At 33.5% G+C, this 26896-nt stretch overlaps 1 long non-coding RNA gene across 1 annotated transcript; it reads right to left on the bottom strand.

Moving 5' to 3' along the window:
* Positions 1-25552, bottom strand: LOC115286813. The gene is made up of 3 exons (XR_003906284.1): positions 25425-25552; positions 1418-1447; positions 1-203 (listed from the first exon to the last, which is right to left on the bottom strand). It is a non-coding gene; the product is annotated as an uncharacterized LOC115286813 (long non-coding RNA).
* Between the last annotated feature and the right edge of the window lie 1344 nt (positions 25553-26896).

A 26896-nucleotide genomic window follows, 5' to 3' on the forward strand; every position in this document is an offset into this window, starting at 1 on the left:
TTTGGAAATTAAAACAACAACAATTTATTATCTTTATAAATGCACAGGTGTTGGCCCAGACTGACTTGATGGTTTTCCTGGTCTCTGTAAGAGTCAATCACATATGTAAAATGATCTTGACTAGGAATGACTTTGCTTGTTCCAGAAGTTTCTCATACTTCAAAAGGCTTGCATGAACTTATCCTCATGATGGAAGCAGAATTCTAGGAGAGACCACAAAATTTGCAAGACCTCTTAAGGAACATTATCATCTATGATTACTATTGACCAAATCTAAACCAAAGGGCACTCAACTCGAAAGGGGTGAACACAGATTCCCTCTCTTGATGGGAGAAGATGCAAACTCATTTTTCAAAAGCATGAATACAGGAAAAATATGAAGAACTGTAGTGATTTTTCCCATCAGTTCACCACAAAATGTTTGGAAAATAGCCCAAACTAACAAATATCGGGCTATCACATCAGAATCAAAAATGTAAAATAATTGGGCAATATGTTTTTTTCTTTTATTAAGAAACAACTAAGATAACTATTTGTACCATTTAAATAAGTCACAGTTCAGTGGCCCCACATGGAATTTGGGTCTCTAAACAATCAACCTCTAATCAAATTTCATACCTATTAGCATATTACTAAGACACCAATAACACATGCCTATGAATAAAATGTATCCCATATATCTGTCTTCTCCCTAAAGTATAAAACTTAAACAATTAGAAGATATTTAAAACAATATAGGTGCAACATAAGAGGGTTCATGAATCCCAATTCAGCACTCTACCAGTTTGGTTTTCATAGCATCAGTGCATGATGATGCTATTTATAAAAATTTATAAAATATAATGGCTGGATTCACCATATATATATATATATATATACACACACACATATATAGTGAATATATGTGTGTGTGTATATATATATAAAAAAAGAAATATAATCATATTTAAAAGAATCTTTAAATCTTATAAAACAAATCTTATAAAGCAAAAAGATTTGCTTCATATACTATACATATATATATATACACACATATATATAGTGAATATATATGTGTGTGTATATATATATGTATAGTATATGAAGCAAATCTTTTTCATTTCCATTTTTGCAATGACTATTCTAAAGTCCTGGAAGCCTTAGATTTTTACAGCATTTCTCAGCCTCTACATATTTTTAACTATTAGAAACTTAACAAATCCAGGCATAATATTTATTTTCTGGGCAACTATAAGGAGAGACAATGTGGAATTGTGTTTGGCAAAATAAACAAGTATCCAGCATTCAGTAAATATTTGTCCTCTCTCAACCACTATGGAGATAGTAAATAACAACTCATGAAAAGCTTAAAGTTTGAGAGGAAGGCTAATGAAATTCTCAAATTCAAGTGTGAACCCCATAATAACTAGAAGCTTACTCTGGCATCAGTTGATCAAGCAGAGTGAACCTGAAATATTATTGGAGAGGAGATGTGATTAGTTAAACAGATATGGGAGTTCCATAAGAAAGCATTAATGGTACTCTGTATATTTCTAAATTCTTGAGTCTACTTTTCAGCTGATCAAAGACATCCTCCTGAATCACATGTGATTATGTTAAGATGAGTAACCTAAGGGTGGCACAAAAGTGGTGTTTGAGCTGTATTCTACAACCCTTCATTCCCAAACCATCACTCTACATAATCTCTATTGCAAGTGTTCCTATTTCACAACATTGCTCTTAAAATGAAAATCTAGGTAATAATTAATTTATAGATAGTCTAAAAATGTTTCACTAGTTTAAACTATATGAGAATTTAGGGCTATGAATGAACATACATGAAAAAATACCATGGTTTTTACTATTTAACTTATAAATGCTTACTCAGGACACCAGAATTTACAATCTCCAAAATAAGGGCAAATATTTATCTGATATCTTTTTTCATTTAAGCTATTTGTATAGAATTAAAAACATGCTAAAATAAGCTAGACCTCAGAGATTATTAAAAATTTGGCTAATTTTGTTAAATATTTTACCAAAAAATTAAAAGATTTTTCACTTTCTAAGTTTGTTTTTTAGTTTCTGCTGAGTATCTATCTAGAAACCTATTACTGTAGCATTTAACAACATCCTGTGTTAAATTAAAATGTTGGGTTATTGTAGATTCATCCAGAAATATGTATTCCAAAGGTTTTATAAGATTTAAAGATTCTTTTAATAGCAGGATACAACACAAAGGCACTTAGATGAAAAGCAGACCTCTGTTACTTGCTGCTTTAAGTAAGAGAAGGTCATCAAGTAGGGCCACATAAAGGTCGCACCACAGAATAGGGTAACAGAAGCTGGACTTATAGAGGGCAACATATATATGGCAAGTATAAATGAACTAGCCAAGGTTATACAGGCTCCCTGTGGTTTGGATAATTTTAATGATTTCCCACTCTTCAGCACATAGTGTTCTAGTTGTCTAGTACCTGACCTAATGAAATTAGGGCAGGTGACAGTGACCCTGTAGTCTAAAAGCTGACTGATAAGGAAAGTGGTTGGGGTATGGACTTAATCACATGCATTAAGAACAGAACAGGTTTAGTCAGAGTGTCAAAACTGGGTCAAGATAGTATTTAAAAAAAAACAAATAAAAACCTATTATATATCAAGTGATTATCCCTATAAAATAATAGACAACAGTCTCCAATTCTGAATACTGGGAATAAACTACATAAATGCAAAGTGTTGAAATGAAAGTGATTTAACAGACTATAGGATAATACCTAAGATATGAACAAAATGCATGTTTTGATCTGTTATAGAAATTACAGATCCCCTAAGAAATATAATCATGTAGCTATCCCAAAATGTTAGTCATGACAAGTAACAATAATCCATAATTTTCTCAAATAGTATATCCTTCCTATATAAAACACTGTGAAGCTAAAATATACTTTAATCTAACATTTATACCATGTGCGGCTAAAGCTAAAAATCAAAACTACTAGTTCTACTTATTTTAGACCAAGATGAGTGAGGTATATTTTACATTAAAAAATATCCATTTTAAATGTACATTTCAACAAGCTTTGACAGATTCATGCACCTGTGTAACCACCACACATTGAAATACAGAACATTCTATCCCCTTCTTGAGTGCCTCCACCTCCAGCCAATTGCATGTTTTTTGTTTGTTTTTTGGGTTTTTTTTTTTTTTTGGTTTGTTTGTTTTAAACTAAGGATGCAACTTCTTTCCTAGAATTTCTTACAAATGAAATAATTCTATGTATCTGTATTATCTTTTGTGCTTGTATTTTTTTAATGTTTTTTTTAAATTTATTTTTGATACAGAGAGAGACAGAGCATGAGAGAGGGAGGGGCACAGACTAAAGGAGACACAGAACCGGAACAGGCTCCAGGCTCTGAGCTAGCTGTCAGCACAGAGCCTGACGCGAGGCTCGAACCCACAAACGTGAGATATGACCTGAGCCGAAGTCGGAGGCTTAACTGACTGAGCAACTCAGGCGTCCCTGTGCTTGTATTCTTGTACTCCATGTTTTGACAGTTACCCATATTATTACATTAAAAAGTATTTAAAATGTTTTATTAGTAAGTATATTCTATTAAATGAATATACCTTAAGTGGCTTATCAATTTACTTATTAATGGATATTTGATTTGTTATCAGCACTTGGCTAATAGGAGTAAATCTGCTACAAACATTGTGTGTAAGTCTTTAAATAAAGGTAAGTTTTCCTTTCTCTTTTATAAATACCCACTAAGCAGATTGTTTGCTCAGAGAGTATGTTTAATTTAATAAGAAAATGGCAAACTATTTTCCAAAATGGCTTTAATGTTTTGCATTATCCTACCATTAACATACAGTAGTTCCAGTTGTTGGTTTTTCCATATCATTGCTCCAAATATACGTTTACAGTTTTGTTTTTGCTTCTTAGAATATCAGCTATTCCAGTATATGCGCAGAGGTGACTAATAATGGATCTCATTTGTATTTCCCTCAGGACTTATGGCTTTGAGCATCTTATCATGTGTTTAATGGTCATTTTTATTTCGGCTGTTGTATTATTTCTGTTCAAATATTTGTCCATTTTCTATTAGGTTGTTCCATTTTTTTTTATAATTATTAAGTGTAAGAGTTCTCTATATATTCTGAATAAATGTTTTTAGTAGTATGTTTTGCAAATAATTTCTCTGAGTCTGTGGCTGGTTTTGATTTTTCCTAACAATGTCTTTCTAAAAGCAGACTTTAGTTTGTCAATTTTCTTTTACTTTTATATTTTGAGATTTTATACCTTAAGAAATCTTTGCTTTACTTCTAAGACCAAAGAGGTTCCTATGTTTTCTTCTAAAATTTATTAGATTTACTTTTATTTTAAATTTATTATATATTTAAATTATATGTTTTAAAACATGCTAAATTAAATCACTAAATACATGAAGAGATTACAAAATGGCACAGAATTTGAGAAATTTTGAAAGGTGAAGCTGATTTCAAATTTCACAATATAATTAGGATTCTTGGGATTAATATACAAAAATACTATAATAATGTTCAAATCTTTACTGTTCAATAAAACTCATTCACATAAGGAGAATGTTACTAAATAGAGATTGCATTATTATTTATAATTCAAAAAATCCTAGCTCATAAAAAAAGTATTTTTGAGAATATGGTATCCAAAGCATTAATTATATGAGGAAACAAGGGAATAAAGGGGGGTGAGGAGTTTAAAGTCCAGTCAGTCAGGTGTCCACCATTAATTATATTTATAGTTTATTTTATGTGTAAATAGAAGCAAAGTAAAAAAAATAGGCAAAAATCAAATTTTCAAATGTTACAATTTTTAAGCTGATATTTACTCTTTTTAATAATGATTCAGGATATTCAAACTATTCTTGCAGTGCCTGGGTGGCCCAGTCAGTCAAGCATCTGACTCTTGATTTCTACTCAGGTTTGTAAATTCAAGTACCACATAGGCTCCATGCTGTCAGTGCAGAGCCTACTTGTGATTCTCTCTCCCTCTCTGCCTGGACCTCCCCTGGTTGTACACACACACACACACACACACACACACACACACAAACACACACTCTCTCTGTCAAAATATATATAGATTGATCAACTGATCGATAGATAGATAGATACACAAACTTTAAAATTAAAAAAAAAATCAAACCATTCTCATTCTGCTTACAGTTCTACCTACATAATACCACTATATCAAAGAGATAGCATCAAAGTTAAAGTTTTAAACAAATAAAAAATATCAGAAGGCTTAATAACTTAATCAGTGCAATCACTAAACATATATGGCATTCCTTAAATGTATCAAGCATTATTCCAGAGGCAAGGCAGTCAAAAACAAACAAACAAAAAACAATGAAGATGAATGAAAATCCATTCATTGTGGAGCTTACATTCTAGATGATAGAGGGCTGTTCTGCAAATATGTCACAATTGATAAGACTTTTTAAAATCATAACCTTGCTTCATAAATTTCTCATTGAAATATACACACATGCAACTTTTCAAAACATATTTCAGAGTAGTAATGCTAAAAATTGATAGCAATATCTTTAAAATTATTAATTATAAATCCAAAAATTGCAATCCATTCTTCAGTGCCTAAAATAATTTAATTGCAAAGTAAAAGTGCTTACAGTAATTAAGTTGCATGATATGTGAAAGTTAGCACTAATATAATAAAAAATTAAGATACATTTTACATTTTAACAGTACTGTCAAGTTGTTCTGTTAAAATGACAGTGCCCTCATTTAAATATAACATGTATGAATGGGGTAAGATATTTCACATTTTCTTAAACTAATTTGACCAGCATTTCTAACCAATATGTATTTTTCTCTCAGTCAGATTTTTCTCTATATATTTTTCTATTATTTGCTTTTATAACATTTTTATTAACCAAAAAATTAAATGTGGCTTCAAATGTAATCCACATCAGAATAATAAGATGTATCGATTTCTATTTCTTTTTTAAAGTTGACATATGTGTGTGTGTGTGTGTGTGTGTGTGTAACACTTTGTATCAAATTAAGGTATACAATGTATACAATGTATTGATTTGATGTATTTAGGTACTGCAAGATGATTGCCATCAAGTGTTGGCTAACACCTCCATCATGTCACATAACTATCATTTCATTTTGGGGCAAAAATATTTAAGTACTGGTCTCTTAGCAACTTTAAAGTATGCAATAGAGTACTGTTAAGTATAATTTCAATCCTATGCATGAAGCCTCCACAACTTACTCATTTTATAACTCCAAGTTTGTATCCTTTGACCAGCATCTCCCAAATTACCTCACAGCTCAGCCCCTGGTAAATATCACTCTACTCTCTATTTCTACAAGTATTCATCTGTTGACTAATACTTAGGTTGTTTCCAAACCTTGGCTGTTGTGAATAATGCTACAACAAATATACTGACTACAGATATCTCTTTTATATCCTATTGTCATTTTCTTTGGGGATATAGCCAGAGAAAGGATTGCTGGATCATGTGGTGGTTCTATTTTTAATTTTTGAGGAATCTCTATACTGTTTCCATAGTGGCTGAACCAATTTACATTCTGATAAGAGCAATGAGATTTTCTAAACATAGTATTTTGTTAACTGGCATTAATTCCAATGTAGAAAATGAAAATGCAAATAAAAATAACAGATACACAGGAATTCAAATTTGATATGAGAGGTAAGATCGTAGAAGATGTAGAAGAGCTAATATATTTAACAAAATATTAAGAAAAGAGAAAATGGCATTATATTAATGACAAAAATATAATATAGTCTTTTTTAATATAATTTTAATAAAATTACATAATATACTCATGTTTTCATTTATGCCCACCAATAATATCCTACATTGCTTTAGGGCTCACTTGGTAAATTGAGATCATTAGTATCTCTACTTATCCAAAAAATCTTCTTTCCACCTTCCAATTTTTAGCAGCTAATGCTTTTACAGTATAGAGCTTTAGACTCTGGTGATTAAGTTTTCATTGCTTCCACACGAGTGTCTATTTTCTAATGTCTATTGTGAAAAGTATAAAAATTGGGAATGTCAAAGTTTCACAAATATGAACCTTTAATGAGATTGTCAATAACTCAAACCTTTTATATTGTATCAACAGTATTTGCGTATTTTCCTGTTTTTTTATGGTTTTGATATGCTTCTAATTAATGGATAGATTAAAACCAAATTACAGGTTAGTCCAGTGCTAAAATATTAAGTTTTGCATGATGAATTGTCTGCTCAAATTTTATACACATTATCAGTATTGGAATTTAAGGATTTCATTTAAAAAAATGATGTTTGGTTTTGAAAGAGAGAAAACAATCAGGGGAGGGGCAGGGAGAGAGGGAGACAGAGGATCTGAAGCAGGCTCCAAGCTGAGAGCAGAGATTTCAATGTAGGACTTGAACCCACTATTGTGAGATAATGACCTGAGAGCCAAAGTAGGATGCTTAATTGGCTAAGCCACCAAGGTGCCCTACTGGAATTTAAGGATTTCAAAATCAAAACTATTCTTTCAGACTAAAGTTGGTTATTATTAGAGATCCTTTTCATTCATATATCACATTATTAATGACAATAATTATGACTACTAATTTAAAAAATATTAAAAAGGAAAAAGGAAATCCAACACCAAACTTATCTGTATATCTAGCAATATGATCTTATTATTATATGGGATAAAGTGCCATTATACAAGTACTGATAATTTCAGTTCATGAATAAATTCATTTGTTCATGAAGAAAAAGAGGTGGGAGGGGTGCACAAGATCATGGTGGTCTAACATTCAAAACACCTGTAGGGTCATACCACAGACTTTTCTAAATAACTTCAACATTAGGAAAGCTACAGAATATTGGTTCTCCCAAAAAGTTGCTGCTGAGACAGCTAACCATAACGAGCACAGAAATCTTCAGGTATATTAAGGGGAATTATTTATCCAGTTGATCAAATGCACTAGCATAAATGAAAGTAGCTTAAAATCTGAATGGTAATTCCACAGAAGACCAAAGTAACATTTTATCCAGAAATATTTTTTTCATCTTTAAATATATAAAGTAACTTTGAGGCAGAACAACATTTCTAAAGCTTTAAACTGCGTAATTTTACAGAAAGAAAAATGACATCATGAATCCAGAATTTCAGTGAGGTTACAATGTAATCTTTCCAGCATCTACAGAAAATTGTAGCCCCCCCCCCAAAAAAAAAGTAAAAAAAAAAGAGAGAATACATCCTTGGTAGCCATGAAAAGATAAAATTATGGAAAATGAAACAGTTTCCTATGGGGACTGACGAATGCACAATTTTGAATCCATGCTGTTCCTAGATATTAAAACTAAATATAGTACATGTGCCCTACTGCATCAGAGATAATATATCACAGTGTGGAGTTTCAAGATGATTATGTGTATTCAGCTGTTTTATTATTTTTTTTCCTGGATATTACTATTCCTTTGCTTTTTTCATTATCTGAGAGCACGAAAGGCTGTTTTAAGGAACTGGCAAAAAAAAAAAAAAAAAAAAGTAAAGCAATCCAGGTGACACAATAATGAAATGTGCAGCAAAGTAAAAATCCCATATTGGAAAGTGGGCTGCTTTTCAGACCCAGGACTGATTATGTTGTTGGATGACTAAATACTCCAGGGTAGTTCACTCCAGCACGGGGTGCAGTCCAAATTGCTCATATGCCAGTTCAGCCATATGATATCATTTCAGCCTGATTTAAGACAAACTACTAACCCAAACCCTTACTCTGAGTTAAAGTAATACAGATACAGCAAACAGGAAAGAGAAGTGTTACAGGTATATACATTTAAGGAAAAATGAATAGCAAAGAATTACTTGGTATGACAAAAATATGTTACTATATTGTGCCATGAATCCTTCAACGACTCGAAACAGCATTACGAAAATACTTGAAACTAAATGTTTGTTTGCTCTGACTTTTAAAATGACAGAATACTCTCTAAGCCAACTTAACTAGGGGAGATAAAAAAAAAATGGTCCAAGTGTTTAATGATAATATAACCAATTAGTTTTATGTAAAATGAATGCATAAAAGGCATAGTAATGGAAACATGATACTAATTAATTTTCAAGTAACACACTCTCAAGCATAGTTTCTTACTCCAGCACATATATTGAAGCCAGAAATTTTAGATTTCCATGATCATGGACAGAAGCTTATTATAAATGTGTTTTTCCTTTTCTCAGTCTTGTCCATGAAATAGAATGCAAGGCTCATGCTGCGACTCTGCAATAGTGCTCCCTGCAAGAAACAATTTTGTTCTGCCTCAGAAGCAATATGTTTTTATGCTTAATTTTGCCCTGGGTAACCACAATGCTTGTTTATGTCCTTAAAATGCCTTTTAAAGAAATTGATTTCCATGAATCATCAATAAATCCTGCTTCCACAATCTAATTCTCTCAGTTATGAGCTGAGGAAAAAGAATTACATTTTCTTGCTCTATCACGTTTATTAATCATGATTAAGCAGAAGCATTTAATCACGTGAGGAGATATACAAATATCTCTCTCTTCATATTTCAGCATTACTTTAATTATATGCTTTTATTTAAAGTTTTGTCACTAGCTTCAGATCAGTTTAGCTCTAAGTATAAGGAAATTACTCTTACAGCATAATAAAGTTATGAAACCAAATTTTTCTTTTCAACAAATACATAATAAAACAAAGTTATTTCCAAAAATGGAAGAAAGGGTCAGCTCCAGTAGCTGGCAGGAGAAATAAAAATAAAATCCATTGTCCATCATTAATGGTTTACAACATTGTTATGTTAATTTTCATAGTTCACAAGATATGGGGCACTAGAGCAAAAATTTATATCTCAGAGTAAATGATATAATAAAGTTGTCAAAATCTGAATTTTGAAGATAAAAAATTAGAAAGCTACCATGAAGTAAAGTTGCCAATGTCCAAATAGAATAAGTAGATATATAGCAATATTTAAAAAGGTAGAATGATGAAGTTCTACATAAAAAGTTTCCTTCTATTTAAAGGAAAGAAAATAATCTGAACATAAATAGAATAAAAAAATAGAAGTTATTTTGTGTTCATCTGAATATTAAATGTTTTCAGATATTTTACTGTTTTGTCAAAAATGTATATGCTCTTAAAAATTAAATATATAACCAGAGATGATTCATTTTTAACATTCTACTAAGCATTATTACTCTTTGTTTTCATGAAAATCAATGTAATTAATGTAACTGACGTAATTAATCTGCCAAAAAAAAAAAGATACGTGCAGTTTTGTAAACCGCCTTTACAATTTATCAAACTTGCCATGGTCATTTTCAAACAGAAATTTTCCTGCATCCCTATTAATATTGTTTAAGTATTACTCAAAAGGATATGTTTTTTTTTTTTTGCAATCTCCTACTGATGAACAATTCATTTCCCCAGTTTTGCTATTAAAAATGCCTTAAAATAAAACAATTATTTAATATTTACTAAGGAACTAACTTTGACCTCAAGACTGACTTCTATAGTCATGCTTTTATCCTTGTCATAACAATGACTCCATAACGAGCTCTCCAAACTTTCAATTTCAAACATCACACTGACCACCATATGATATGTTTCTAGCAAATGTTCTCCAGTATTCTGGCCACAATAATATCTTACCCCCATCAAAATTTAAAACCCGTTGATCTAACTTGTCATGGTGTTCCACCCCAGGTATTCCCTCCCTCCTTTGTTTTAACGCTATGAGCAACCACCATGTAAACAGTGGCTTGCATTTATTTGACTCTCCTCTCTTAGGTACTTAGACTTCATTGGTGAATCTACAATGTTGGTTAAATCCAATTCTCCTGCTTTTCCAAGCCTCCAGCCATGAGGCTGAACATCATACTGTCTGATATTACTCTTAGTCTATTTTCATCCTCTTCTCATAGGCAACTTTCACACTTTTTTCTTCTTAAACCTTAAAAACCTCCCCTTGCCATCTATAGCTAAAGAGCAGGGTACTCCCTTCATCTGGAAAATTGAAGCAATCAGAAAAGATGTTCCACAAGCTTCTACCACATCAATACTTTAGATCATCAGGGCCACGTGCCCATCTTTTCTCCAATTACTGTGACCCTACTGTTTAAACTCTACCTTTAAACTAGACGTTTTCTCCTCTTCATTACTCAAGGATCCTGCTCCTACAATTTAATTTGCTCCCTCCTTTCTCCACTTTACAAAAAGCAAAAAACAAAAAACAAACCAAAACAACCACCACCACCACCACCTTGCCCAATTTTTCTTCCTGATAATACAGAAAAATTCTTTACTTGTTAAATGCAATTCTAGAGCTGCTAACTCTGATTTTTCTTCCCCAATTCTCTCATCCCAGTTGAATTTCTTCCTCCCCACTATTTTTAAATGGTGCTTGCCAAAGCTGCCAATGATCTACAAGATGCTAATCAGGAATTTCACAACCTCTATCTACTTGTCCCAGGAATTATTTTTGTCCTTAAAATAAACATACATATATTTGTATATTTTATCATAGCTTCCAGGATCCTAGTCAACTGACTTTTCCCCTTCCCTTTGGAAACCCTTTCTCAGTGTATTTTTCAGTTTTTTCATTATCCCACTTTTTAAATGTCAAATCACCCAGATGTTAATGTTTTACCTGGTCTCTTTTCTATATATATTTATTCCAGAGGTGATTTTAACCAGCATTATGGTTTTGATATAATTCACATGCTAATGACTCACATACAGATATCTTCAGGCCAGACTCCTCTAAACTCTAAAGATTATATTTAACTGCCTACTTCAATGCTTAATATACACCACATATAAACATTGAACTCTTAATATTGTAATCTCCTAATCCAACTCCTCTTAGAGTCATTGCCTCTGATTAATGCTAATTACATGGTTCCAGCTGCTTAGACCAAAATGAATGTCATCTTTCATCCTCTCTTTCATTGTCTACATCTAGTGTAAATCTAGTAAATCTAGATGACAATATCCTATAAAATATATATGAAATTTGACCATTTTAATATTGCACATTGTCATCATCCTCCTCTAAAATATTTGAATCTTTTTTTTAAAAGTTTTAATGTTTATTTATTTTGAAGAAGAGAGAGAGAGCATGAGCTCTCTTGACTACATTATTGCAGTAGGCTTTTACTCAGGCTTCTGTCTTACCTCCTTTATCCTTCCTGACAGAGCTGCCACAACTTTAATATGTAACTCATAAACGCAATCATGTTTTCATTTTCTTTAAACACTCTCATGGCTTTATATATCCCTCAGAGAGCTTTTAGTAACCAGACATTTTTTTCCACATTCAGTTTAATACAATATTTGTATTTTTCCACATTCAGTTTAATACAATATTTGTATATTTATTTGATTAAATATTGTATTAAATATAAGGAGAAGAGTCACACACATGCAAATGGAAAGTCATTCTGTACATTTAGAAGACATTTAAATGTGTGCAAAATATGCAAAATGCATTATTTCACTAGTGTTTTCACTAGTGTTTACTGAGCTATCATTTAATTTTCCATCAGGGCACAGATTAATAGGAGAAATAAGTAGTAAGGGTTACAGTCTTCCTCTAAAAGGAGAAATGGAAATTTATTTCCTGTTCTTTCCATAGCACACATGTTGACAATGAAGAGAGAATAGGAAGACCATTTCTACTTAAAATAGAATTTGCTCTGGAACACAGAAGGTTATTTAGTATATATTATAAGGTCCCTGGACAGCAGGACCATTAAGATTTGATTCAATAACAGTAGTATATTTTGGTTTATGCAACAGAATTCCTTAGATAAAACTGTTTCATGAAGATTGATTTAACAGGAACCATTAGTGAAGAAAAGACTGGCGACAGAAAGAGCACAAAATGTGGTCATCAACACATGAGTCATGGGGAAATGCATATTGACTTTCGTGTGAAACACAGAAGATAGACTGAGGGACAGGGAGAAGAGGAATCAATTTGGCTTAGTAATCAGTTCATTATGGGACAAAAAGAGCTAGTAGTTATAGATAACTTTAATTCTAAGTAACTTATCAAAACACAAGATACTTTGGTTTGTCCTGGTTAAAGACACTATTAATAGTAACAATGTTAAAAATGTGATTATATGCAAAACACATTCACATACACATTACATTTTTATCTCAAATTATTTCCTTGCTTTAATTAGTTCCATGCTCCAATTTGTTTCCAACAGAACTTTTTGTAGTAAGACATTTAGAAACTTAAGTGTAATTTAGAGGAAAAAGTTTAAGTGAAAACTTGGTATATTTCTGTTTTCTAGTGAATAGAGACTAATACCTAGAGTTGCTTTCTTTCATGTAAAAGATGCCCATTTCTCAGCAGTAAACCTCCTTCTCAATTAGTGGTGATTAAAAACTGTCCTAGGGAGCCATCATTGTCTATACAAATCAAGTAACATATATCTTCCTATCTTTTTGAAGATGTTTTCTAATAAGTAAATTACAAACCAATATATTAAAGACAACACTTATTTTTTTCAATCCTGTGTGTTTCATGTAGAGTATAAAATCAGCCAATACAAACAATTCCCAGTCAGTATCTAAAATAACCAGAATGGATTTTCTTTAAATGTTAATGGCATTATAAACACCCTGACAGTCTAACAGTTTCTGAGAACATGTCTTCAGTAAAAATATAAGTGCTGCTTCTGAGATAAGGATGCTTACATAATATGCAAAATACGTAAAATGCACTATTTCACTAGTGTTTACTAAGCTATTATTTAATTCCCCTTCCATCAGGGCACAGATTAAGTCTCTTCTTATAGAATACCTTTTGTGCTTCATGGCTCCTCAAACTAAAACTATCTTCTCTAGGAACTTGGCATGACCAGTTTCTTTGAGTGTTCCATGTGTCATTAAATGTCACATCCCTAGAGAGGTCACAATTATTCACACTATTTAAACTCCTCAAAATTACATGTGTTATCAAATCATACATTCAATTTATATAAAATGAAATATAATACATATTTATATGCATTTATATTCCTATTCTTATTATTTTTTCTTCATTAGTAAAACATTCCCCTTGAAGGTACACATACACAAATGTTCAACTCATTAACCCATTATCTTAGGCTCTACCTCCAGGTTATTTAAATATTGTTACTGAAAGCCAGAAATGTGAGTTATACTGAAATTCACAGAAATTTTGTATTTCTATTTTGGTCATATTTAAGTGAAATATGTCTTCCATTTACAATAAAACATTCCATATGTTCCTATTTTAATGTAGAATTTTGAATGCATTGATTTGTTTCCCCCCTTTGGAGCAGTGAGCTTTGCCTTAATTTTCCTGCTCCTACAATAGATTGCAAACTAAATGTAACCAACCACTCCATAAAGACTTCTTAATTTCAAAGTGTGCCCTGGTTTAACCTGGAACCAAACCTGAATTAGAATGATCTATAACTCAATGGAAATTCAGTCCTACTCTCAGAAAACTCACCAAAAGACATTCTCAATTTCCCCTCCTCTTCAGCCTCTGACAACCACTATTCTATTCTCCACTTCTATTTATTTTACTACTTTAGATTCTTCATATAAGTGAACTCACACAGAATTTGTCCTGCTGTAACTGGCTTATTTCACATAGGTTCGTCCATTTTGTAACATATAGCAAGCAACAGTCTTCTAGTTTGTAAGGCGGACTATTGTTCTATATATCACATTTTGTTATCCATTTAGCCATCAGTGGATATTTAGTTTCTATTTATTGGCTATTATGAATAATGTTGTAATAAACATGGAAGTGTAAACACATCTTCAAGATCCTGATTTCAATTATTTTGGATATATGCCCAGAAATGGGACTGCTGGATCATATGCTAGTGGTATCTTTAATTCTTTGAGGAACTTCCAAGATGGTTTCCATAGAGGCTATACTATTTTACATTCTTAACAACAATGGGTTTCCAATTTCTCCCCATCCTTTCCAACACTTATTACCTCATTGTTTTGTATCTTTTTTGATCATTGCCATTCTCACAAGTATGAAATAATATCTCATTGTGATTTTGGTTTGAATTTCCCTGATGATTAGTGAAGTTAAATCTTTTCATATATCATTGGCTATTTGTATTTCTCTGGAAAAATGCTTATTCAATCCCTTTGACCATTTCAAAACAACCTTGAGAAAAAAACATAGCTGGAAGTATATTTCTGATTTCAAAATATATTGCAACACTGCAATAATTAAAACAGCATGAATCTGGCATAAAAAACAAATCTATGAAACAGAACAGATAGCTCAGAAACACACCCACTTATACACAGTCAACTGATCATCAACAAGGGTTTCAAAAATACACAGTCAAAAGGATAGTCTTTTCAACAAATGATTTTGGGAAAACTAGATTATCTACATGCAAAAGAATTAAAGTGGACCCTTATCATACAAAATAACCCACAAACAGTGTAAAAATTTAAACATTAGTCCTGAAACTATAAAATTCCTGGAAGAAACACGAAAAAAAACCCTTTATGACCATGGTCCTGATGATGATATCCTGGATATGATACCAGCACAAGCAACAAGAGCAAAAATAAACAAATAGGGCTATATCAAACTACAACTTCTGCACAGCAAAGGAAATAATCAACAGCATGAAAAAGCAACTTACAAAATCAGAGAATATTTTTGCAAACAATATATCTGATAAAAAGTTAATGTACAAAATATAAAAGGAACTTCTACAACTCAATAGCTAAAACAAACAAATAACTCCACTTCTTTATGACAGGAATTTTGAAATATCTCTGGCCATTTCAAAGCCATCACACACATATTTTCACATATATTCAGATACATATTCATATGCTATATAATTTGGACTAAATTTTCTTAGATTATATTATTTCTTCTGATGGTTTCTGCCACTACTAGTATTTATTTCTGAATTCTCTGACTGGAAACAAGAAAAAGATGGAGATAATGCAGGTTGTCCATTTTTATACATTTATTATATAAATATTCATTCTAATGAACAACTAATATTGAATTAGGTATGTACTCATAGGAACGTAATGAATGAAAAACTTTCTATCAAAATGACATAATATGTTTAATGACCCAAATGTAATCTCAGAAAAAGTTACTTAATATTTTATAATACTTTATCTGAAGAATAAGCTTCCATATATCTTTCATGGACTGCTCAGGACTTTATTGAAAGTACATATGTTGTTACCTTTAAAATTTTCTTTAATGTTTATTTACTTTTGTTAGAAAGAGCAGAGCACAAGTGGGAGAGGGGCAGAAAGAGAAGGAAACATGAGTAGGTTTCAGGCTCCGAGCTGTCAGCACAGAGCCCTATGCAAGGCTCAAACTCAGGAACTATGAAATCATGACCTGAGCTGAAGTTGGATGCTTCATCAATGGAGTCACCCAGGCGCCCCTGCTGGAGCCTAAATGTCCATCACCTGACGAATGGATCAAGAAGATGTGGTACATATTCACGATGGAGTACTACATGGCAATGAGAGGGAATGACATATGGCCCTTTGTAGGAAGGTGGATGGACCTTGAGGGTGTCATGCTGAGTGAAGTAAGCCAGGCAGAGAAGGACAGAAACCATATGTTTGCACTCATAGGTCTAGCAGGAAAACAGGAGAGACCTAATGGAGAACCAGGGGGAGCGGAGGAGGGAGAGAGAGTTGCGGGGAGAGAGAGGGATGCAAAACTTGAGAGACTATTGAATGCTGAGAATGAACTGAGGGTTGAAGGGGAAGGGGGAGGGGGGAAAGAGGTGGTGGTGATGGTGGAGGGCACTTAAGGGGAAGAGCACTGGGTGTTGTATGGAAAACAATTTGACAATAAAATATTATGGAAAAAAATAGAAAAAAATTTTTAAAAAATTAAAAAAAATAATTTTAAACAATAGAAAAATAACACACTTTAGCATTTTTTAAAAATTTCTCTTTTTAAATAGAAAACAAATACAAAACAGACCTCACAAAATTTCACAGAAACTTCACAGATAAACTTTGATATATTTCCATGAAAACTGAGACAACACTATGTCTAAGAAATATAAGACTTCTAGATATGACAAAGGCTTTGACTCTCCAAATTGACTACATAAAGGGACTAAGGTCTGAATCATCCTAGTGTCAGCTCTGCTGGAATTAGCTCTGCTGATGTTAAATCAATTTGGACTCCAGGGCTTGAGAAGTGACATCTGCCCTGTTGGGTTTATAGCAAGTTTTTCCTGTCCTTTTTCACATTAAGTTGCTCCTCAGTTTTTAAGCTTAATTGTCTGCATTTACCTTGAAAATGTGATAATTTACTAAACATGAGGAAATAATTATAATCATTTGGAACCTTCACATTTTTCTTTTTTCCAGAAAGGTGCCATATATGAGGAAACACCCTAAGGCATTCATTGTTCACAAAACCTAACTCCTGGGAAAGTGATATGTTAGATAAAGGGTAAAGTTGAATGCTTTCCTTCATTTATTTGTTATCTCCAGAGTTTCTTCATTTAAGTATCTTCAATATTTTGTAGCATTAGTCTGTCTTAGGAACTAACATGTTTAACTGAATTTCATTGTCTTTATTTTCTTCTTGAACATAATTTTAAAATACTATAATACTATACTATAATTCTATACTGTTAAAATAATGTTAAAAAAATGTGCCTGATCTTATAACTGAAAATTACATCTATTCATTTTAAGTAACATACCAAATTTCAATTTTTAATCATATTTTTAAAAAATTTATTTTATTTTTTGAGAGACAGAGAGAAACAGCATGAGCAGGGGGAGGGGCAGGGAGACAGACACTGAATCAGAAGCAGGCTCCAGGCTCTGAGCTGTCAGCACAGGACCCAACGTGGGGCTTGAATCCACAAAGCCAAGATTATGATCTGAGCCAAAGTCAGATGCTTAACCAACTGAGCCACCCAGGCATCCCTTTATTTTTTTAATGCTACTAAGTCAACATTGAGCCTTCATTTTAATATCACTCTCTTCACCACGATCTGAACTTTTCAACTTGTTCTTTCTAGAGTCCATGGTTTCCTCTTTGTTAAAAATCACTCATCAAAAAAATATTGAAAGAAGAAGAAAGGGGGCGCCTGGGTGGCTCAGTTGGTTAAGCATCCAACTTCGGGTCAGGTCATGATTTCACAGTCTGTGGGTTCGAGCCCCATGTTGGGCTCTGTGCTGACAGATCAGATCCTGGAGCCTGCTTCAGATTCTGTGTCTCCCTCTCTCTGTTCCTCACCGATTCATGCCCTGTCTCTCTCTGTCTCTCAAAAATAAAGTTAAAAATATTAAAAAAAAAAAACAAGAAGAAAGAAAAGAAAGAAAGAAAGAAAGAAAGAAAGAGAAAGAAAGAAAGAAAGAAAGAAAGAAGACACAAACATTTGCAACCCTGGAGTGGATTTTGAAGGCCCAAAGTGAAAAATACTTAGTAGCTTTGGTGTGTGGTGTCCCCAGCATCACTTCTGAATCAAGCATAACTTCTGTGTCCTGACTTCTAATTAAAAAAATAAATATAAAAAGAATTTTAAGTTTTTCTTTTAACTTATCCCCTCCCTCAATTAATAATGACTGATGTGAAAGTTAACATCATTACCACATCCTATAAGCTTTATCACTTAAAGGGTTTCTGTTTTCTATTTAGAAAGTTGAAATATGAGTTGCATACTGACATCCAAATAAAATAATTAACTGAATTCTCATCAGCTCAAGGTGATATTAGAGTAAGCCTCAGCATCTTGAACCACAATGGTAGGAAGGTGACATGAAATATTTTAACTGATAACAGAAAGTTGTTTCTAACTTATTTGAATACATAAATTGCTTTGAGTGGTAAGCAGTAAAGAAATTGCAGTTTGTCATGTTACTTTCTGAACATTTTAAATATTAACTGGTCTCATAAACTTTGTGTTGGAAAGAATATATATTCCTTCTCTAATAAAACAAATTTGCAAGTCTATAATTCCAACATTTTCAGTAGTTGAAGATTTATCTTAGTAGAGAATCAATTTTAGAAAAAATTACAAGATTTTTTTCTCATTAAATCCATGAGTCATTAATAAGGCAATATGAATTTAGGAACATTTCTTTCCCTAGAAATAATATGTAACACTTATTTTGGGGATGTCGTGCATACTTGTAGAAATTTTACCATGCCTAATTACACTGGGCATGCATATGAGTTTTATAAATTTAATCTTAATTATCCTGTTAGCATGGTAAATTAATCATTGTTACCTCTATTTTTTAAATGGTGAAATTCATGTCCAGAGTAAAAACATACCATCCTCTGAACCACCTTTAAACTAAGAGCAAGTCTCTAGAGAAGGGCAAAGCCGTAAACCATTAGCCCACAAGCACTGTAGCTGTAGGATAGGGACAATAGTAGGCTACTAAGGCATGACGTGGGAGGGAAACCAAAAGCCTTTACAAGGGGAGGAGAGAAAGCACACATTCAGTCTGTCATCCCTACCTTAATCAGGCAATATATCCACTCAACCAAGATTTATTGAGAACCAACTATGGGTCAGCTAGTCTACAAAAAAACATGGATATATAGACTAAGAAATATGGTTTCTGCCCTGGGGGAGTCTTCAATGCAGTTGAGAAGTTTAGAGTACACAAATAATTACAACAAATTACAACAGTGAACTGAAATACTAAAATAGAGGAAACTACAGATATCTCTGGGGACACAGAGAATGTAGAAAATTTCATCTTCCAATAGATACATTTTTTTCAGATTCTAATTCTTTAGTTTTCTAATTTCCTCCACTAACCTTTAACTTGTATCTTTATATATTTTAGTGGTCTAAAGAAAAGACCATTTCCTCTTTGCACACTGAATTAACATCTTTTAATTACAGTATTGTAGTGAGCCACAAAGCTTATCTCTTGAACACAAGGCAAGCATCACTTAAAAAGAGGTTTATTTTTCCTTAATTACTAGAAATTTTAATGCCTTCCCTAAAATATATCCCAATGTTCTTCTTTAAATCATTTTGAGAGTATTTTAAAGATAGCTATCTACGTTTTCATGAAAATTAAGAATTTATACATTTTATTTTCCAATAGAAAATAGATGGCATATTAGCCTATGCCCCAAAGCCAAATACCAGTTAAAATACCTTAATTGTTGAGATAACAAGAAGTAATATAGTGAGTAATTTGTTTCTGTATCAAGTCATTTGGTGTGCATACAATTTTAGAAATAAACACGCTTTTGTATATAATTGACTGTGCTTTCTTACCATAATTCAAGTGATTATTTATGATTGTACATAAATGAATCACTGAGCTTTGTACACTAAATGACATAAGGTAGCCCCAAACTACTCATATCACATATATCATATCATCCTGTTGTTTCTCTGTATAGAAAATTTTGGAAATTATAAGTTAGCAGTAAAATAAATATGAGGAATCATTTAAAGTAGTCCAGGCCTCTCTTACATCTCACAGTGCATATTTTGACAATTGCTCGAAACTTGAACTTGAACTTTTGTTTATGAGGCATTATTTTTTAATTTTTTTTAATGTTCATTTATTACTGAGACAGACAGAAACAGAGCATCAGTAAGGGAAGGGCAGAGAGAGAGGGAGACACAGAATCCGAAGCAGGCTCCAGGCTCTGAGCTAGCTCTCAGCACAGAGCCCGACACGGGGCTCTAACCCACGAACTATGAGATCATGACCTGAGCCAAAGTTGGACACTTAACCAACTGAGCCACCCAGGCGCCCCTATGAGACATTAAACTGAATTTAACATGGAACATTTTTTGACTAAATGTCTAATTAAATACTCTTCAGAATTGTGATCATGGGATACTTTTTTGGATAGGCTGTTATAAAACAATCTTACTTCATTTACTGTTTTCTATCCCTTACTAATTTCTATTAAAAAAACATAATTAGTACCATAAAATATAACCAGGAATCCAATCCAATGATTTATAGCATCCATGTTCTTTAGGTAAAACCATAGTGTTTCATATTATTTGAAATACTACACAATGCAACCACAGTGCTAGCTGTGGGAATATACAAATTCCAGGGAGAAACATAGTCAATGGAGCAGATCCAGTTACACCAATTTGTTCCTTTTGTCTACAGTTGCTTTTGCTGAACAGTAGGACTAAGTAGTTGCAATAGACGTTGTATGGCCCACAAAGTCGAAAATATTTACTACCAAGCCCTTCAGGAAAAGGTCTGTTGATACCAGATTGTGAATATTTAGGCATGGCTTCTATCTTCAGGATGGCTAACATCTAAGACATTTTCTTTAAGAAACCCCAAAGGAGAGGTGGCTTTCTTTTCAAGATTTTGACATTTGCAAATAAATAAATAAAGAAATAGATAGATGATTTTTTTAGTTAAAAATTCATCAAAGATAATTGAGTGCATATTTTTCATTCATGATTCATGTTGATGTACACTCAGACTGCTGTACACCCAGAGATGTATATTTTTATAATTATGTATCAACAGATGTTTCTAAACTCCTTTTGACACTTTGAAATAAAAATGCTAACTAATGCCATCTCTGTTTTCTCTCAATCATTCTTAGATTTCAGGTTGTATAATATTGATGATTAAAATATATGAACTTAAGAAGCCATATCTACTTTGGGCCAACACTACCCGACCCTACTGCTGTTGTTACATTTGTTTACTTTAAATATTTTATTTAATTAATTAGTTTTTTTTTTTTTTTTTTTTTTTAGAGACAGAGTCTGTGTGTTAGTGAGAGCAGGGGAAGGACAGACGGGGACAGACGGACAGGTTCCATGCTCAGTGCAGAACCCAACACAAGGCTTTATCCTACAACCATGGGATTATGACTTGAGCAGAAATAAAGAGTCCAATGCTCAATCACCCGAGCCACCCAAGCACCCTTCTTTTTCATCTTTAAAACAGTATTCCCCAGACTAAATTATGAAAGTATTTAGAGCAAAGACTGTGTTTTGTTTTTGAATTTTTATTGCATAGTATAATCATAAAGACACCATAAATACTTTTAGATAAATTAATGGATTTGTTATAGATTCATCAGCAATGGATTAGTAACTAAAACTATTAACCTGATTGGTATAAATTTAAATAATCTAGATGTGAAAGATTTGATACTATATTAATGCCCTTAACCATTCATTTACTTTTCAGTCAACAGTATGGCAATCACTTTTGCATTATGTATCTAAAATCTGTAAACTACTGCTAAGATTTGAAAAGGTGAGAGAATTTCACTGAAATGTAAATATTTTGCTTTGCCATATGTTTGCTAGTTGTGTTAATAGTTTCAAATTAAACATTTAAAAACATCTGAACAAATTCCTTTTTTTTTCCACTAACAGTTCCAAAAAAAAATAACTATGTTAATATAATAAAATGTGTTAAAATAGATTATTGGAATCTGAAAAATTCACTGACATACACTAAGGAAATAGCCAATCATCCAAAAACAACAACAACAACTTTGAAATAAAAACTGAATTTTTCTTTCAAACATCTAGTTTCAAATGACCAAAGGGGAAGATAGGGGCATCTTATAAAACAATGGTAAAGGAATGTGTAATTAAAATTAACATGGTAATACATACTTTGTTATTCTCTATACTACAATACAAAACAAAATAGAATATAGTTAAATAAAATGTTAGACTTATAGGTTTTAGATATCATAAAATACAAGAATCAGACATCTAGTTCTCATTTTTTAATTAAAATACTCACTAGTACTTAATAATTAAAAGTGAGCAAATAAGAAAAACAAATGATACTAGGTTCCAAAGTCAAAAATATTCACAAAGGAAATATTAGAAAGTTTCCTGAATTCCAGGAGAACAAATTTCTCCTAATACTTAGTTATTAATATAAAAAGGACATATAAGAACCAGGACTATAGAAAGTGTGTTGTTTCTAAGTGTTACCCCAAAACTGGGTATCCTGAAAATACACATGGACATTATTCTCCACCTGGAAAATTTGATCTGACCTATCATTTTTTTAATACCTGACATAAGGCAATAATCTGTCTAGGAATTACTATTATATTCTGTAATTTACTTCTCTTGTTGAAAATGTCATGATCTTTGAAGGTTAATTTTGTGCTGTGTCATATACAAGATTAAGTATAGCAAACAGATCCTAGGGTGAACAATATTTTTATTGCCTCAAAGAAGCTCTCCATAAATTGGGGAGAAAGTCATACATAAACAACATTATGGAAATATTTGCTTAATGTTATATAACATCCTTTTGCTCTGTATCACTATCAAAAATAACTGTCTACATAATCTTTATCAAATTCTATACTGTAATATTCCTTATTACTTATTTCAACTCAAATTAACATCAGTATAATTGTCTTCCTTACAGCACTCTTCACTATGGCCTTTTGCATTGTCCCTACTTAAAGTAAGGACACAGGGATGCCTAGGTGGCTCAGTGAGTTGAGCATCTAACTTGATTTTGGCTCAAGTCACGATCGCATGACTCATGAGATTGAGCCTCACATTGGGCTTTGTGCTGACAGTGCAGAGCCTGCTTGGGATTCTCTCTCTCCTCTTCTCTCTGCCTCTCTCTCTCTCTCTCACTCAAATTAAATAAATAAATTGGGACAAAGTCGGTTTCACTCATTGATGTAGTCTGTACCATACTACACAATGCCTAGCATAATAGTAAGGACTCTGTCCAAGAATTAAATCTGAGACAGTAAGTCATCTTCATGCAAATAATTTATATCCCCTTTCCTACTTCATAGGCTCATATCCAAATTCCCACTTCCATCTTTGCAAATATAATTAACTTTACCATTACAACTCTATTTAATATCTCACAATCTTTTTTGACTGTTGATGTATCTTTTATCTCTATACAAATTCATCAGTGTGTTGCATATACCATTATTTCTAGCTTTACTGTTATTGATGAAAAGTCAATAATAATTCTTACCATTGTTCACCTGTACAAACATTTTTAGCTGCTTTTTCCCCCTTCTGGTTTTCAAGATTTAAATTAATTTTCTACAGTTTTGACAACTTTCCTCAATGTTCCTATAATTATATTTATGCCATTTGTGGTTTACTCAGCTACTGTAATCTAAATGTAAGGTTCTAGCTTTTTATTTTCCAAAATGTTTTCTCTCTCCCAATGTGTTATTTCGTATTGTCTCACTCGGGTCCCTGAAACTGTTAATTTTTCTTCAATCATTATCCTTATGTTCCTCAAACTGATAGTTGCCACAGATTTGTCTTCAATCTACTGGCTTTATCTGCCATCTATAATTTTAGTTAATTCTAGAATTTATTTTCTATTCATTATTATTGTCTCCATTTGGGGATCAGATTAGAATTTATAATTAATTCAGATCTTTTTCCTTTAATTATTTATAATGGATGCTTTAAATCTGTATTTGTTTAGTCTCACTTCTGTACCATTTCAGGTTTGTTTTTTACTGACTGCTTTCCAACAACTATGGATTACACATAGACTTCCTTCTGTTCCTTTGTATTATCACTGATTGGGGCGGTGGCGGGGGGAGCAATAGCTTTATTGCGTTAATTAGCATACCATATAACTAAACCAGTAATTTAAACGTAAGGACACAAATGTTTTTACTATATCTACACAGTCATGCCATCACCATAATCAATCTGTTTTCATCACCCCTGAAAGAAACCATGGGCCCTTTAACAGGCAGGCTGTTTTCCTTCACTACTCCAGGATCATCCTCTAGAGACTTTCCTGTTCTACACATTTCATAAAAATAAAACTATATAATATACGGCCTTTTGTGACTGGCTTTTTTGTCCAGCCCTATGTTTTTAAGACTCAACCATGTTGTAATATATGTCACTACTGCACTATTTTTTGACGTTCAAAAAAGATACTACTTATTCTGCCACATGAAGTTATCATATATGCCCAAACCCCTATTATACAAATCTTACCTTATAAAGACATTTTAATACACATAGAAAAATTAGAACATAATCCATAATAAAAAGTTCCTAAAAATTTCTTCAATGAGATTCCATGCAGAACAGCATTTCAAAATTAGAACATAATCCATAATAAAGGGTTCCTAAAATTTTCTTAAATTAGATTCCATGAAAAACAGCATTGCTTACTGCGGGACCATTACAAGCTTCCCGTGACCCTGGGACAACCCGTGGCCATTCGGACCCCGTGGGTTCCCCTTCCCTCATCTGTAAAAGACAAGCTGGACTCGATAACTCATCCATTTCTCCATTCAAAACTAAGCAACAACAACAAAAATAATAAAACAAAATAAAATCTCAGCCACTTTTCCATTGAAAAAATAAAAATTATACACACACACACACACACACACACACACACACGCACCTTATGGCTCTTAACAAATCTATCAGTTGATAGTCCTTTAGCAGAAAATCTCTACTTCTTAGCCGTATTACTCCCAGACACGGGCCGCGGCTAGGGCTGCGAAACCAAGTTCACGGCTGCGTGGGGGGGAGCGCGCGTGGCTGGGGGGGGCTGGTCTTCGCGCTGTCGGGCCGGCTTCACACACACAGGGGGCATTTGCGAGGGCTCTGCCCGCAGGGCGAGTGGGGGGCCAGGCGAGGCTGGAGGCCAGGCAGCCAAGGGAGGGGGATTTTACCTCAGCGATGCGCTGCTGTCGGGGCTTTTCCGGAGACGACGTCCTTCCGGCGGCACGCCGGATGCGGAAAGCCAGCCGGAGAGGCGACGTCAGGAAAGTGGGGGCTGAACGGTGCCCACGGGCGGGAGGAGCCGGCCTGCAGGCCGTTGTGAGGCAGGAATATTTGCAAAAGTCACTCTTAACGCCCCACCAACTCCAAGGAATAACTGACTTCCTTTCCTCGGAGTTGTGATGCCTCTCTGCGCGGCAAGGCGGCCGTCACACCTCCTCCGTCTCGCCCTCTCGAGGCAGGGAGCGTCTCCGCGGCTCACGGCTGGGTCCCAGGGGATCTTTCCCGCCTGCACCGCTGCGCTCGCCTCAGATCCCGCGAGATCTGTCCGCTCTGCGCCCGAGGCCCGAGGCCTTCTTTGCTTCTCGAGAACAAGGTTGCGTTTCGCAGGTACTCGATTCTTTTCTTCATTTGCAAGGTTTATGGACAGTTGAGTTGTTTACACGTGCTGATGGTTATTCGTGATTATTATATTTGTGAGCCTTCATGTGAAAGTTTCTGTGAATTTACGTTTTTTATTTCCCTTGGGTAGATTCCTAGGAGGGGTATCGCGAGGTCATGTTAACAACGTGTTTAATTTTTGAGGGACTGCCGATCTCTTTATCAAAGGGACTGCGATATTGTACATTCCTACCAGCAATGTATGAGGCTTTCAATTTCTCCACATCTTCATTTGTTATATATATTTTTTAATCATAGCAATCCTACTGGGTGTAAAGTTGTATCTCACTGTGGTTTTGGTTTGAATTTGCTGGCTAATGATTTTGAGCATCTTGTTCTTATTGGCCTTTTGTGTATCTGTTTGTGAGAAGTATCTATTCAGAGCCTTTGTTCATTTTTTAAAGGAGCGTTTTGTCTTTGTATTAAGTTGTAAGAGGTCTTTATATATTCTGAATAGCAAGGTTTTTTATTTATTTATTTATTTTTGAGAGAGAGGGATTGAGAGAGAGAATGAATCAGAAGCAGGCTCCAGGCTCTGAGCTGTCAGCACAGAATCCCATGACCAGGGTGAAGGTGAGGGTGAGGGTGAGGGTGGGGGGTGGGAGGTGGGGGGCTCGGGATGCAGAGGCAGGTTCTGAATTCAGACCAAGAAGTAATGACATAAGTGAAAGTCAGAAGTTGGACCCAACCAGGCACTCCCGAATACAA

This window comes from Suricata suricatta, chromosome 3 (assembly GCF_006229205.1).
Source record: "Suricata suricatta isolate VVHF042 chromosome 3, meerkat_22Aug2017_6uvM2_HiC, whole genome shotgun sequence".
Taxonomy (NCBI): domain Eukaryota; kingdom Metazoa; phylum Chordata; class Mammalia; order Carnivora; family Herpestidae; genus Suricata; species Suricata suricatta.